We start from the raw sequence: 13,587 nt of genomic DNA on the forward strand, positions 1-13,587 counted from the left end.
ACAGTGTGGAGATCAATTATCTCTGAATTTGCTTACAGAGAAGGCTGACTCCTCCAGGATGCTGCAATGTGCTTCTTTAATTTCAGTTTTCTGCCATTCATTATTCTTTCTTTGCAGATTTTTTTTGTTCCCGTTGCTACTTTTCTTTGTACCACTTGTAGTCTTTGATAAAAATCAATTTGTCCCCTTCTCTTTTATACATAAAAAAACGCCACCTTAACATATTCTTATTCTTTTCTCTTCGTTTTTGAAAAATCTTTAATCATCTGCTTTATGTTTTGTGTGAGTTGGTGTCAAAAGTGTCCTTGTTTTTTTAAGGTTTGCCTTGTTGAAATGTTTCGAATGTGCAGGAAAAAATTTTTTTCATCACAATTTAAGGGATTGCTGTATGTAGTTCTTTTCAACTTTAGCATTAAAACTATTTTCGATTATTTTCTTGTATGGTGGTATTTACTTACCTCAGTTTAGATCATTACAAATCTGTAAGACAATTATGGATCTTCCTTGAACTGTATCTCTCAGCCAATAATTTACAGCTTCACAAAGCATGGAGAGAGCAGGTGTTCTGCATATGTACATCACAACAGACAACAGTGTCCCGACATCAACACATTTGTTATTCTGTTAAAGCAGTTGTTTGCTTTATTTCTCAGGGATTCATTAACATGTTATGGTTATGTGCTGCTCCCCAGCAGGCTTACAGGATTCTCAGGTGAATCAAAAAAAAAAAAAACTTCTCAAACACTTCCACAAATACATTGCTAATTTTTAAATTAATTATTAAGCTTTAAGGTACGGAGTACCTTTTGTAGAAGAGAAATCTGGTACGTGTACATTTTCTGATGTCATCTGGATTCTACACAGACCAAAAGACATACCAGTACGATGATGTGTATGAATCAAATTCCGATCTCCTCAACTGGATCTAGCTACGTTGATATTCTATCAATTCCCCTGGTGTGTGTTAAAGCAGAGAATGCCAATGCAATAACTAAAATATGTTTGTTTTTGGATCCTGGAAGCACTAGCACATTTTGAACTATGGCTATGATAGGACAGTTGAACCTTTCTGCGAAAGAAAATGAATTTGTTTTAAGCACTACGAACTCAGATAAACAACTAAAAGTATATGTTTTAAGTGACTTGAAAGTTTGTGGTCTTCATTGATCACAAACATATTTTCGCTTTTCAAATTTTTACATTCAAACCAAGACTCCAGCTGATGCAAAAAAAAAAAATCCTCCCTAAAAGGACATTGATTCCAGAAACTGTCCCTAATTGGGTCTGACAAAAGAACAAACTTAGTTTGATCTGAGAATGAGCCACAAACATCTTTTCAACAGATTAATCAAATAAAAATGTGAAATATATTTGCTGACAAGGTGTTAAAATAATTTTTAATCACCACCATTGGACCCCAGTTTGATGGATTTTTGGTGGATTGGTCTAAATGTTGTAAAATCAGCAGTTCAAGATCAAACAGTGGATAATAAATGTCTACAAATGCTTCTCTTTGACACTGAAGCAATATTGAACACCAGACCAATAACTACAGCAGTGAATGATCCAAATGACTTGGAGGCCCTCACACCAAATCATCTGCTAGTATTGAGGAAAAAAAAAAGTCTTCCTCCCGGCCTGTTTAATAAAGAAAGCTGTTACACACAAAGAGGTTTGAAAAAAAACTCAGTATCTGGCAAATCATTTTTGGATAAGGTGGTCAAAAGATTTGAAATCAACATGGCCGGACCTAATAAACTGTAAATATGATAACAGTATTATTAAGTACAAATATATTTTACTTGCAAAATGAATAATTGTATGGAAATATGTGTCAATATGTGCAATACCATCTCATCATGTGCAATACATTATGTGCAATATATCTCTGCATTCATGGGCACAGCAGGATTTTTTGTGTTTGTTATAACTACCTCTCTGCAGAAATTTCTATTGTACATTTGTTCTTTTGTAGATTGTACTTCGTATATTGTGCTCTTCATTTTGTGAAATTATTTTATTTTATTATTATATTATTGTGCGAGTTTACTTTTCTCTTGCATGTTTGCACTGAATGGTGAGCGGCTTTAATTTCACTGCATGTGTGTGTGATGCGAATTGTACATGTGTACAGTGACAATAAAGGCATTCTATTCTATTCTATTTAAATAGGGGCTGCAGTTCATCTGTACTGTCAGCGGTCTACAATAAAGGGTGAGTTGTTGGACCATCAGGTCAAAGAGCAGGTTGAGGACATACATGTCTATACTCACATCTAAGGACTGCTAATGACCCACTCTGACAAAAATCATGCTTTTGGTGTTGTTAGCAGCATGTTCTTTTGGCATTTTCTTCGTGATGTAGGCCATATATAAAGAAATTAATGTTAAAATTTCATTTTTGAGCATTTCTGTATTCAAATTATTGTAAATCAGGAGCAGATAAAAAAATGGTGTTGGGAAAAGCATGTAGGTGTAACGTAGAAGCTGTCACGGCAAGCCACAAGCGCCCTGCCCTGCTCCATTCTGATACTTCCACTTGTTGACATATAGATCCATGTACGTCTTCATTTTCCTCGTTCGAGCTGGTATCTGGCTCAAAACTGTACGGCTGGACTGCTAAAGTTAGACAAGCAGTGTTAGGGGCTGTAAGCTAGTGAGAGAGTGAAAACAGTTGAATGTCGGGAGGTATGAGCAGGCTGACTCTGCTCACAACTCAGAGTCGAATTTCTAATGAACTCCTGCTGCTCTGCGGAAAATGATGCCCTACAAAATGACACAGTTTTTTTATTTTGGCTAAAAATGGCACAATGGTGATTAAAAGACCACTAGGAACGGTTTAAAAATAGATCAAAGGATGATCGGAGTGGAGCTTTAAGAACAACAAATTAGCTGATCACACTTGTTTGTGGAAGGAATCAGGAGTTCTTGCTGAAAACCAGTAATTTAAACTCAAAATTATTCAGTAAAGAATCAAAGCAGGAACCTTTAACTGTAAAGCAATTTTGTTGACCTCAGTTAGTCTTTGTGTTTAGGTTCTTTTGGTACATTAAGCTCATTTCTGACCTTGGATTGTTGATCAGTAATTGCTTAAGGTTTAAAGAGCCCAGCTTTTCAAAGTAAATGTTGGTCCTGCTCTTTTGAGCAGAGAATGATGCCCCAGCATGAGAATCAGTAAAACGTTTTACACCAAATCCCTGTTTTGTATGTGTGGGTGGGGGTGTTTCTTGCTGTGTTTCCCTTTTTCCCCCTCTCTTTTTATTCTCTCTTCTTCTCCTCGGTTAAGTTGGGATCAACCTTCAGCAGTGATGAGCCCCTGAGAGGCACGCAGAGCAGATGTGGAATTTCAATAGAACGGCCTTAAAACCTATTGTCAGAGGGGGAGAGGCGAAATGAAAAAGGAGTGAAAAGAAGAGGCTGAAGAAGGAAGATGGATGGAGGGGAGTGTAGATGGAGGTGCATGGGGAGACAAAGTGGTCAGTGGAGATTTTTGCCCTGAAGGAAACCAGTCCCCACAGAGGCAATGAGCGGCACAGGCAAAAAAGCACAAGACAGTGAGAAAGGGGATGTGGGGTTGTAAAGAACCAAATAATGAAAGAAAAATGGTTGCCAAAAGAGTGAAACTGCAAGGGGTGGGTAAAGCTAGTATATGCATGGATGTGCAAAGAAACTCAACACCTGGAGTGTTTTGCATAAATATGGTGCTGGTCAAAATGCTGGCGGCTTCTTTTTCAGCACAGCGGCTAACAATTAAAATTGTCAGGCCACATACTGTGACATGGAGAGACAGCAGAAATTTCACTGAATTGCTGGCAAAATAAAGTGTATTTTTCTCTGTGGAGCTGTCCAGGGTCCTCGGCCTTGTGTGCTGACTGTCTGCGTAAGAGCTTCACCTGCTCATTTTATTAACAGCTAGGAGATAATTAAAAGAAAACATAATCCATATTTGAGGTTAATAGCAAAGAATACCATTATTTTGTCTGCTGGGCGAAAAGAACATTTTTTAATTATAACTCAAATGCTTTAGTGGTAAAGCATAAAGAGCCTTCAGCCACCAATGACCATTTGAAACTGAAAAACCAGTGAAAGAAGCTCTCAGATAAAAGCTGTGCGGAAAGTTGGCGGCTCTTTAATGCAAGGTGGAGCAGCTTTCGTTGCACATTTTACAGACTGAAACCCTTGAAGATGTGAATAAATTGTTCCCTCACCATACTAAAACTCTGACATGAATCCAAACCAGATCTGGTGGTTTTGTTAACTGTGGAGCTTTGGTCAGATCAGCAGCGGAAGAAGATATGATGAGCTGTGTGTGAATGCAACAAAAACAGCTCTAAAATTGATTCTGTATTCTATCAGTGCATGAGGAATATATCAATGTATCAGCCAGAGCACACAGACACACAAAAAAATCTACAGATCCATCTGATTCAATATATTACGCACTACAAAGTACAATCATATAGTCCTTTCGCTCAGCACAACACACATTTCAGCAGGCAGCCCAGCATGCATACACAACATCTCTTGACAGTATGTGGATAAATAATCCCATTAAATATGATTGAAGGTTTTTATAGCTGTCTCTCTCCATTTTTCCCCTCTGTCTGTGGCTCAGAGTGGAGTACACACAGAAAGTACTCGCAGACAGATAATTTACGAGTCGGACACCTTTACACAACACAAAAGTCCAGCAGACGGTACTCTTAGATAAGTAATGATTACTTTCGCTAGGTTGAGCTTTGCACTGCATTTGGTGGGGGGGTCTTTGTTCAGGTTACAGATGACAGTCAAAACAAGTCAGAGCCAATAAGACGTGAAGTACATGCAGCTTCCTAGCAGGAGGCCTAACCCTAAATCCATTTGACAAGGATTCTAATACTTTGCATTGTTGCTTTATGTTTCTAGAATACCAAAGAAAACGGTGTGTGCACAGATTTTAAATAAAGAGAGAATCAATTAGTGTGAAATACGGCGTTTCTAAGCAAAGAGGCAGAGCTAAAGGTAAAAGTCTGTCATTGGTCTGTTGCTGTTTACCTTTGTTTCTCATTAGCTTCTGAAAATAACTGTCAAATCTTACTTATCATCATAATTGATAAATCCTGTGAGCCTTTAAGATCTTATCTTTCAGATGTATTTAATACATCAGCTCAAACATTTTCCTCTATTTGTCTTTGCAATCATGCACCACCTTGTCTTGCCTTATAAGGTGTTGCTTTGTTTGAGCATCCATCCATTTTCTAAACCGGCTTTATTCCTGTTTGGCGTCACGGGGCTGCTGGAGCCCTTCCCAGCTCCTGAAGAGCAAAGGCCGGGCACAACCTGGACAGTCCTTTGCAGGGCTGCACAGAGACAAATAGACGCTCACATTCACACCTAAGCGACTAGTTAGAATCACCAATTAACCCATGAAGCATGTGTTTTTGGACTGTGGGAGGAAGCTGAAATGCCCGGAGGATACCCCTGCATGAATGAGGAGAACATGTAAACTCCACAAAGAAACGACCCAGCTGAGTTTTAAACTAGTGAAGCGAGATTGCTAACCACTACACCACCATGCAGCCCAGATTAATAAACAAAGCTAAATAATTTCCGTATGCACATTGCCTTTTTATTATCTTTTGGGATATATAGTGGGGTATATGGTTTCTTTGTAGCATTAGTCCAACCTCATTACACTTAATTATCTTAAAGTTAAATCCAAATGTGCTTTGGGTGTACATAAACATTTAACCTCATGGATTTTTTTTTTGTTCTGTGCTCAGCTGGCAAAAAAAAAAAAAAATTGGATTCAGATTCATATGAGAAAAAGAGAATCTATCAAAATTAAAGGTTTGGAATTAAAAAAAAAATTAAACTGATTTTGAACACCTACTGTTTGCAATAAAGCCTCCAGCAGTGGTTCACAGTTGGTGCTCATCCTAGAATTTCAAATGAAACTTTCAAAACATAAAATCCACATTTCTCCTGAAATCATCAGAAGAGACTGCAGCAGCACATTTTATTGCAATGCAACTAATTAAAATAATTAATGACAGGCACTGTGCAGTTATATAAACTTAGTTTTTTTTATTTTTACCAAAATGATTGAACCAACATTAGTTTTCTCATTAATACGGGACATCCAGGTTCCTGACTGTAAACAATAAACCTGAATCACTGTAAGTGTTGTTGTTTTTTCTCCAATATTTTATCTAATCACATCACATTACCGGGGGGAAATTGTTTTTAAATTAAATGATGCACCTTTGTCCCTGAATTTATAATTAAGTTTAGACTTAGTGATGATCATGAAAGTAATGATGTAAGTCAGTATCTGACAGTTAGTGCAGTAAAAAACACTTTCATTTGTTGGTTAGTCATTTCTCTAATTTCTTTAGAGGCTCAAATATTTTATTGCAAAAAGATTAAAAGAATTAAACTGGCCTGAAATAAATTATTCCTTTAGATGAGAGGGAGAATCAGTCGCTTCTCTCCTTTGATAACAGTTTGCAATTTTTAATACGATTTTTTTTCCTGCAAAAACGTGTAGTATTAGCTTAGTTTGTTAAATACTTTTGTTCATCTGTTTTAGCATTTGCTTTTATAAGTGGTAAGTATTTACTATGTCACTTATTTTACAATTTTTATTTAATTTTTTTTAACCTTTTAGCTGTTCTACATGTTTTAGCTCAGTTGGTTAAGTGTAGGACTGGCACATGGGAAATCAGTGTACAATTCCTGGGGGGCCACAATGAGCTTCATCCAGTGTGGGTTCTTGGGCAAGACCCATCATGCTACTGCCCAACTGTGCGGGGGCCATATAAATATTATAAACATGATTTGATTCCTTTCTGAACATGCTTTGAAATAGTAATAAATGAACATTTTTGTGTGACATGTGTATCAGTGCAGGCTGATACACTGTGGCGACCCCTTAAGGGATGTGCAAGAATATGAACAGGAATGGGAATGGGAATAGAAATGTTAGGTTTGAAGGTGTCTTACAGTCTGACTGGGGCAGAGTTCTTGATTTCAGTGTTGAAAGCTGGCAAATCAATTTCAGTAAAAATAGCTGATGTGGTTGTCTTGTCTGTTCAGGTTTGTTTTTGTTTAATCAAATGGATAATCCAGTTGCAGTGCTAAGTCTATGTAACAATGCAGTCAGAGGTCTTGATTTCATCATAAAAGGCGCATTTTGAGCGTTGGGCGAAGCAGGTTTCAGGCCTCCCAGTGCATTGCGGGTGTCACAGCAGGTCCACAGCTCAAATATCGGACCTTGGTGTTGGAGCTCCTCTCATAAGCAAGAGGAGTATCAAGTTTATTAACACATTTTTGGACAAGTGTCATGCATCAAAACAGAGGTAGAGGACGCAAGTTTAATGCACGAATTGTGTTCGGTGCGAATGCAGCAAACAGCCAGCAGCTGTTTGTTAGAGTCCAGCCCTTTAGAGGAAACTTCTGCGGCTCAGACAAAAGGTCAACTTAGCTCTGTGTGAGTCCTGCACCCACTAACCTGCATCCACCTCCCTGTCTCCTCCTGTATTTCAATGGATACTGTGTATACTCAAATAAATTACATAAATCTCTGTGTTAAACTTTAAGAGTGTATATTTTAATGTCTATTTATTAAAAGATTTAAAACAGTCTATTCCAGGTTTTCTGTGGATTGTGTTTTTTTGGAAGCTTGTGAAATCCAAGTGTGAGTTACATAAAAGTTTGATTTCTATGTTAGCTCCGGAAAAGAATACATGGCCACAAACAGCTGACCTACTTAAAACCCTATTTAACGATTGCTTAGATCATTTCTCTGGCTAAAGGATTGTTTGCTTTATTTAAATAAAAAGTACAAATGGATTTATCACTCTGAAATCTACATATGTTTTTTTCTTTTAAAAGGCCATCCTAAGACCATTAACTGGCAACATTAGCCCATATTTAATCTGATTTATGAGCGCGTTCTATATGGATGAAAAAACATGCAAGTGCAGTTTTGTTGCTATTCTAGAAGTGCACCAATACACAAAAGTCCAGACTGAGCCAAACTCTGTTGGTAAGTTCTGTGACTTTATAAAATATATATTTATATGTCTTTTTATTTTGCAGGGCTTCAGTTTGTGCTTTATTAGGATCTTGTGTTTTTTAAGGGAAGTTTGTTGACCATTTACTGTAAATGAGAACTGAAGCAAGTGAGTGTGATGTCACCCAAAGGGAAAGGGTTTTATTTCCGGTACCAACAAAATTAAATGAATTCAATTGCAATTTTTCGTAATACAGACATCAACAGGTTGAAACCAGACGACGTCAGTAAGCAGTGTTTGTTTTGAGTTGGTCTGAGTCAGTGTTCTTATAGCAGCCACTCTCTCCAGTCCACACCCCTACCACTGAAAGTGGGCATGGTAGAATTTGTCAAACGTTTAAAAGGTTTTATGTGAGACCGCCCACTTTTATTGAGGTATCTGATTGGTCAGTTTATAAATTCAATAACTTACAATAAAGAAAAAAATATCAAGAAAAAAAATAGGACTACTGAGAACATGTTAAAAATGTATCAGAGCAAGAATGGTTATTCTGACAGATATAATAATCAAGTAATAGCTGTTTATTTCGCTATAGGAGTCCATGGGGTTTGGCTTCTTGAAGCCAGTGAGTACTTCCTTTCTGGAGTCTGAGGGGGAAGGAGTCATTCAGTCTAGTTCTCTTATACTAGGGGTCCCCAAATCCAGGCCTCAAGGGTTGGTGTCCTGCTGGTTTTCCAAAAACTAGCCTTATTTGATGCTGATTACCTGGATCAGGTGTGTTTAGCCAATCAGGAGCTTTAATGGCAGGCTGGTCAGAAAACATGTAGGACACTGACCCTCAAGGCCTGGATTTGGGGACCCCTGTTTTATATAGTCATTGATGTAGTTGTTGATGTGGTGGGCAGTATTCACACACTAAAGGTTTAGAACCAGATCAAACCCTCCAAAATTACCATTCTACAGACACACATCTTTATTAGGTAATTTTAGGAAAGAAATTTGAAAATAGCAGATTTATGGACAAACATCACAATATAAAAGAGTACCCTAACTGTTTTGATTCAGTCATTTATAGGCTGATTAGCACTGTACCAGGAAAAGCCTTCTGTTCAAATTCTGCTTTTGGCCTTTCTCTGTTGAATCTGTATGTTCTACACATATCTTTTCCTGGGGGATCTGACCTCTTTCAAACATCCAAAAACATGCATGGAAGAATTTAACATATGTGATTGATTCCTGCTCCCAAATCCTTTCAAGCCATTCTTTTTACTAGTAAATTTATGTAATAAACTCACATTATTTTTTAATTCCTAAATAACCTCTGTAACAGTAAAGTTAAAAATGCATGTTTCAATGAAATGTCACTAATTCAGGCCAAAACAAGTATTTAGCATTGTGCAGCCAAGTAATTAGGTTTTCTCTGGATTCAGGTTCTTATTTTTGTTACATTTGTTATCAAGAAAATAATTATTATAAATTTCCTTTAATTTGGAATTCGAACAAATAGGATAGTGAGATAATAAATAATATAAAAGAACAACAATCCTATGGGGGTTTGACTTTTTTTGTTTTTTACAAAGGTGGCCAACTTAAAAGCATTCTAAACCTAATTTCTGCTTTTTTTTTTGCATGGATAGCAACAAGCATGACTGCATGAAAATAATTCTGAACTGTTTTTAATATTGTGGCTGCCAGTAGTTGTGGAGCAACCTAGTCTATTTCCTTGTAGTAAGGGTTGGCCTTGTGTAACAAATACTCGAGACAGAATAAGAGAAAGGTTAACATTTACTCTGATCAGTGCTTATTATGAAGCATATGACCTTTATAATTATTTTTTTAAACCACTGTCAAGGCTTGCAGTTAAATATAGTATGATTGGCCAATCTGACTATTTTTATTCACTTTAACCAATAAAATAATAGCCAAACAGTTTAATCTGAGTGTTTAGGACTGTTTAGTTCTGTCAACAGGTGAAATAAAAATCCACAAATGAAAATATTATAGGAAATAAGAAATCTATTAAGATCATAAGATCCAAACTCATTGTATTATTTTGTTTTAAATAAAAAAATGCAAAAAAATAGAGGATTAATGGCATGTTCCAAACTAACAAATTCAAACATTATTTTAACTATTAAAACCATACTTTTGCATTTCAATTTTCACAATGTATCTCTCTTGTTGAAGTCTACACAGCCTCATTGTCTGAATGTATTTTAATGGAATTGTCACTAGACAAAGCATTTGCTCACATTTACAGTGAATTGGCCTCTAGTGTTAAAAGCCAACCGTACGCTTTTGTTTTAGCAGACAGTCGAGCGATAATCTGGTTTCCTGCCAAAAGCAGGCTCTCTGCTGCTGCAGCACTGTGTACATTGACAAAAACAGATTATTCTGACTGTAATTGTTTGGATCTCAAGGTGACATTCATTTACATCAACACCCCCACCAAGTGTAGATGCAGAGCCATACAAATGGCATCATTAGCCGGCAACCAGATTACACATTGACATCAGGTTCAAATGAGTTTGAGACATTTTGTGTTAGATCATGTTGTAATTGTTTATTTTCTAAAACGACACGAGGAAATGGATTGTTGGATCCTAAACATAACAGTTTATTATTAAGTCTGACAATCATCTTAACTTTCATGGTGTTTATCATAGGCATATCTAGCTTGGATGAAGGAAAATTTGGAAGTATAGATTAAAGTCAATGTCAGGCATTAATTGTACTTTAAATTGACTGTTTTCACCTCTCTTGTGGGGGTCTCATACTTTATGGATCAAGTTTAAAGTGGGTTTCTATGAAGCTGTTTGGTAAAGAATAGGCGGAACTCAACTGATAGACTTTACTCTTTTTATTCCACCTTGCACTTAACCTCAAGTCTGAAAAGATTGGCATTGGAATCATACACATCAGTCCCAATCCTCTGGTTTGAGTCAGCAGCTTTTTCAAGAAATCTTTAAGTGTCGTTAGTGCTTACTCAACAACCAATGTTTTCACATTATTGCTGTAAAAGATTAATATAGTTTGCAACACAAGGGAATTGAAAACTGAAGTAAGGATAACCTTTTATGTTTTGTACATCTCTGCTTACTTTTAATTGGCCTAAATCATGTTTGTTATAAGTTATAAATCTTGAAGGTCAGATTTAGCGGAATATTGAACCCACAGATTAGGAGAGTCATAAATCAATCAGGTCGACGTGTTAGATAAGAGGCGAAAATATCCTGAGGACAGCAGACATTGCTATTACTTAGATGTATGAAGCGCAGTGTTGCTACAGGGAACTGACCCAGTGCCTTGAACATGAACATGCAATCACTCACTGGTAAACTGAACAAACTGCCACCAGGGAAATTGCTCACTGCTGATGAAAATTGCCTCTAAAGTCGCTGAATTGGGATTTTTCATTAAGCAGTATGGAATAAATGGTTTTGTAGAACAAGGAAGAAAGAACACATAGTCTTTAAAAACACACATTGCTCTCTTGTACTTATTGCATGAATAGAGCTATAAAAAAATTGTCTTTCATAAAAATAAACCAGAATGGAGTCTAAACATTGTGAGCGTGTCACATGACCTCCATCCTCACCAGCTCAATGAGACAGCTCCCATGTTTGTTTGACTTTAATTAACAGTTGTACAAAAACTGCATAGCATTTTATGCTATAGGTATAAAAGTTGGTGGTAAATATTTTTTGTCAATACACTAGTTTAAAAAAAAAAATCTCACATCTGAGAGACCGAGGGTGAACTGAATAATGTTGCACATTCATCAAATAATTGACAGGGAGGCACAATGGAACTCAGAATTATGCAACCCGGTTTCCAACCTTAGATTGTGCTCGCTGTTTTCATCCATCTTGAGGATTTAAACTGTAAGCCGTGACTTAAATGTGTTGCTGCTCTCCTGCTCCTCCTTCCACTTCCTTCAGTGTAGTTATTTTTTTTTCTAGTTGCATCAGTGTGCTCACATGTTAAATGGTCGTTTCTTTGTCTAATCCCCTTTGCACTGTTTAGTACAAACACCAACTCTCTAAAGAGGCATTTCTATTTCCAATATTTGGTCTTTCAGCTCATCTTTTTGTTGAAATAGCCAATTATTGTTTGGATTTTTTCTGTTTTGTTCGATCGTTCTTAAATAAGAGTTTTTTTTCTATCTTAAATATACATTTAATCCTGTTTACGTTTCTGTATGAACGTTAAAGTCTTTGAATTTGGTTGTTTATCAAGCATGCAAAGGCATAAAGTAAAATTTGTCTTCTTGAATAAAATGGGTGTTTGAGATGAAAAAGAAAGACTCATCCAGCTAAAGAGATATCTTTCTTTCATCAGTGTAGGGTTGCAGATGAAGGAACAGTAATTACTGCTGCTTTAGCTGCAGAAGGGGAGAGCTCAGCATCTCATCTATGCTGACATGCATCTCAGTGCATTTGCATCAAAAGCTAATGCTAAACTATCACTTCACAGTATGTCTAAAAGAGCATTTGGACCATCATGCAGCATTTCATTTAATTCTTTATGTCTTATTTAAGACTATTTTCCCCGTAAACACATGGTTTAGTCGAATTCTGGAGTTAGAAATGTTTAAAAGTATTATGTTAAAGTCATACAGGCCTGCTCCAAACATCTTGGTATTGGTGTAGAATTACCAAATAACATATTTTTCTCTTCTTCTCTGAGTTTTACATTAACTAGTTCAATCCATATACATTTTCATGGTCAGTAAATACAGCCAGATTTATTTATATATTTTTGTGAACACAAACTGCTGAACACACTCTAATAGTTTTTATTTTAATTAGTTGACAAAATTTAATGTAGAACTTCATCGCCTCTTGTTATTTGACAAACTGAAATATTATTTAACCAAAAGCTGCTTTAAATAGCAAATACAGTCAGGATCTTTCAGTTCAATAAGTACTAATAGAAGTCTGAGATTTTTGGAAATGGAAACTCTTGTTCCCATAAATGTTCAATTTTCAACTGTTTTGCTGTTTCTGAGATGCCTAGTGTGTGGTATTCTGAACCTTTCTCAGTTATAATGTCTCTCAAATAGAGTTATATAAGTAGCGTCTTCCTCCTGCTTTCAGATGGGTGAATGAAAAGAGATCAAAAGGGAGCAGAAAGAGAGTGTCTGCTGCTTTTCCCTCTTCTTTATTCTTGCCACATTCTGTCATGGCAGTTTCCTCTAACTGCATGACTTGCCTTGGATTCTCATCCTCTCTGTCTCTCTCTAGGACATTACACTTTAATCTCGTGTTCTGTGCAGATCTATGTCTTTCTCCTTTGCCCCTCTTTCAGCCTCTTTTTCCCTCTGACTCTCCTCCCTTGTCCATCCATCCATCTTTGCCCTTCTTTTTTAATCCCACGTTCTGTGCTGCTTTGGCCCAGAGAATATCCTTCTAATCTGTGGCTTTAATGTTACGACTGCCACAGAGATTGTGAGCGTGTTTTGTTTGTTTATTTTATTTTTTTGCAGATTTACTTTTGTTGTTTGCATCTTAAGGAGGAGTTTTGCTGTTAAGCATCATACACAACATAAGGCATCAAGTGTGAAGCAATGGAGAGGAGGAAGATGCAGC

At 36.7% G+C, this 13,587-nt stretch overlaps 2 protein-coding genes across 4 annotated transcripts in view; one reads left to right on the forward strand and one right to left on the reverse strand.

Annotated features, from left to right (window-relative positions):
- macrod1 (MACRO domain containing 1) overlaps positions 1–13,587 on the forward strand; it is a 156,341-nt gene that overhangs the window by 48,604 nt on the left and 94,150 nt on the right. The window lies entirely within an intron of this gene.
- Positions 1–13,587, reverse strand: part of LOC105354870 (leucine-rich repeat transmembrane protein FLRT1) — a 41,335-nt gene that overhangs the window by 16,981 nt on the left and 10,767 nt on the right. The gene's annotated exons all lie outside the window — the stretch shown is intronic.

The sequence above is a fragment of the Oryzias latipes genome, chromosome 10, assembly GCF_002234675.1.
Source record: "Oryzias latipes chromosome 10, ASM223467v1".
Taxonomy (NCBI): Eukaryota; Metazoa; Chordata; class Actinopteri; order Beloniformes; family Adrianichthyidae; genus Oryzias; species Oryzias latipes.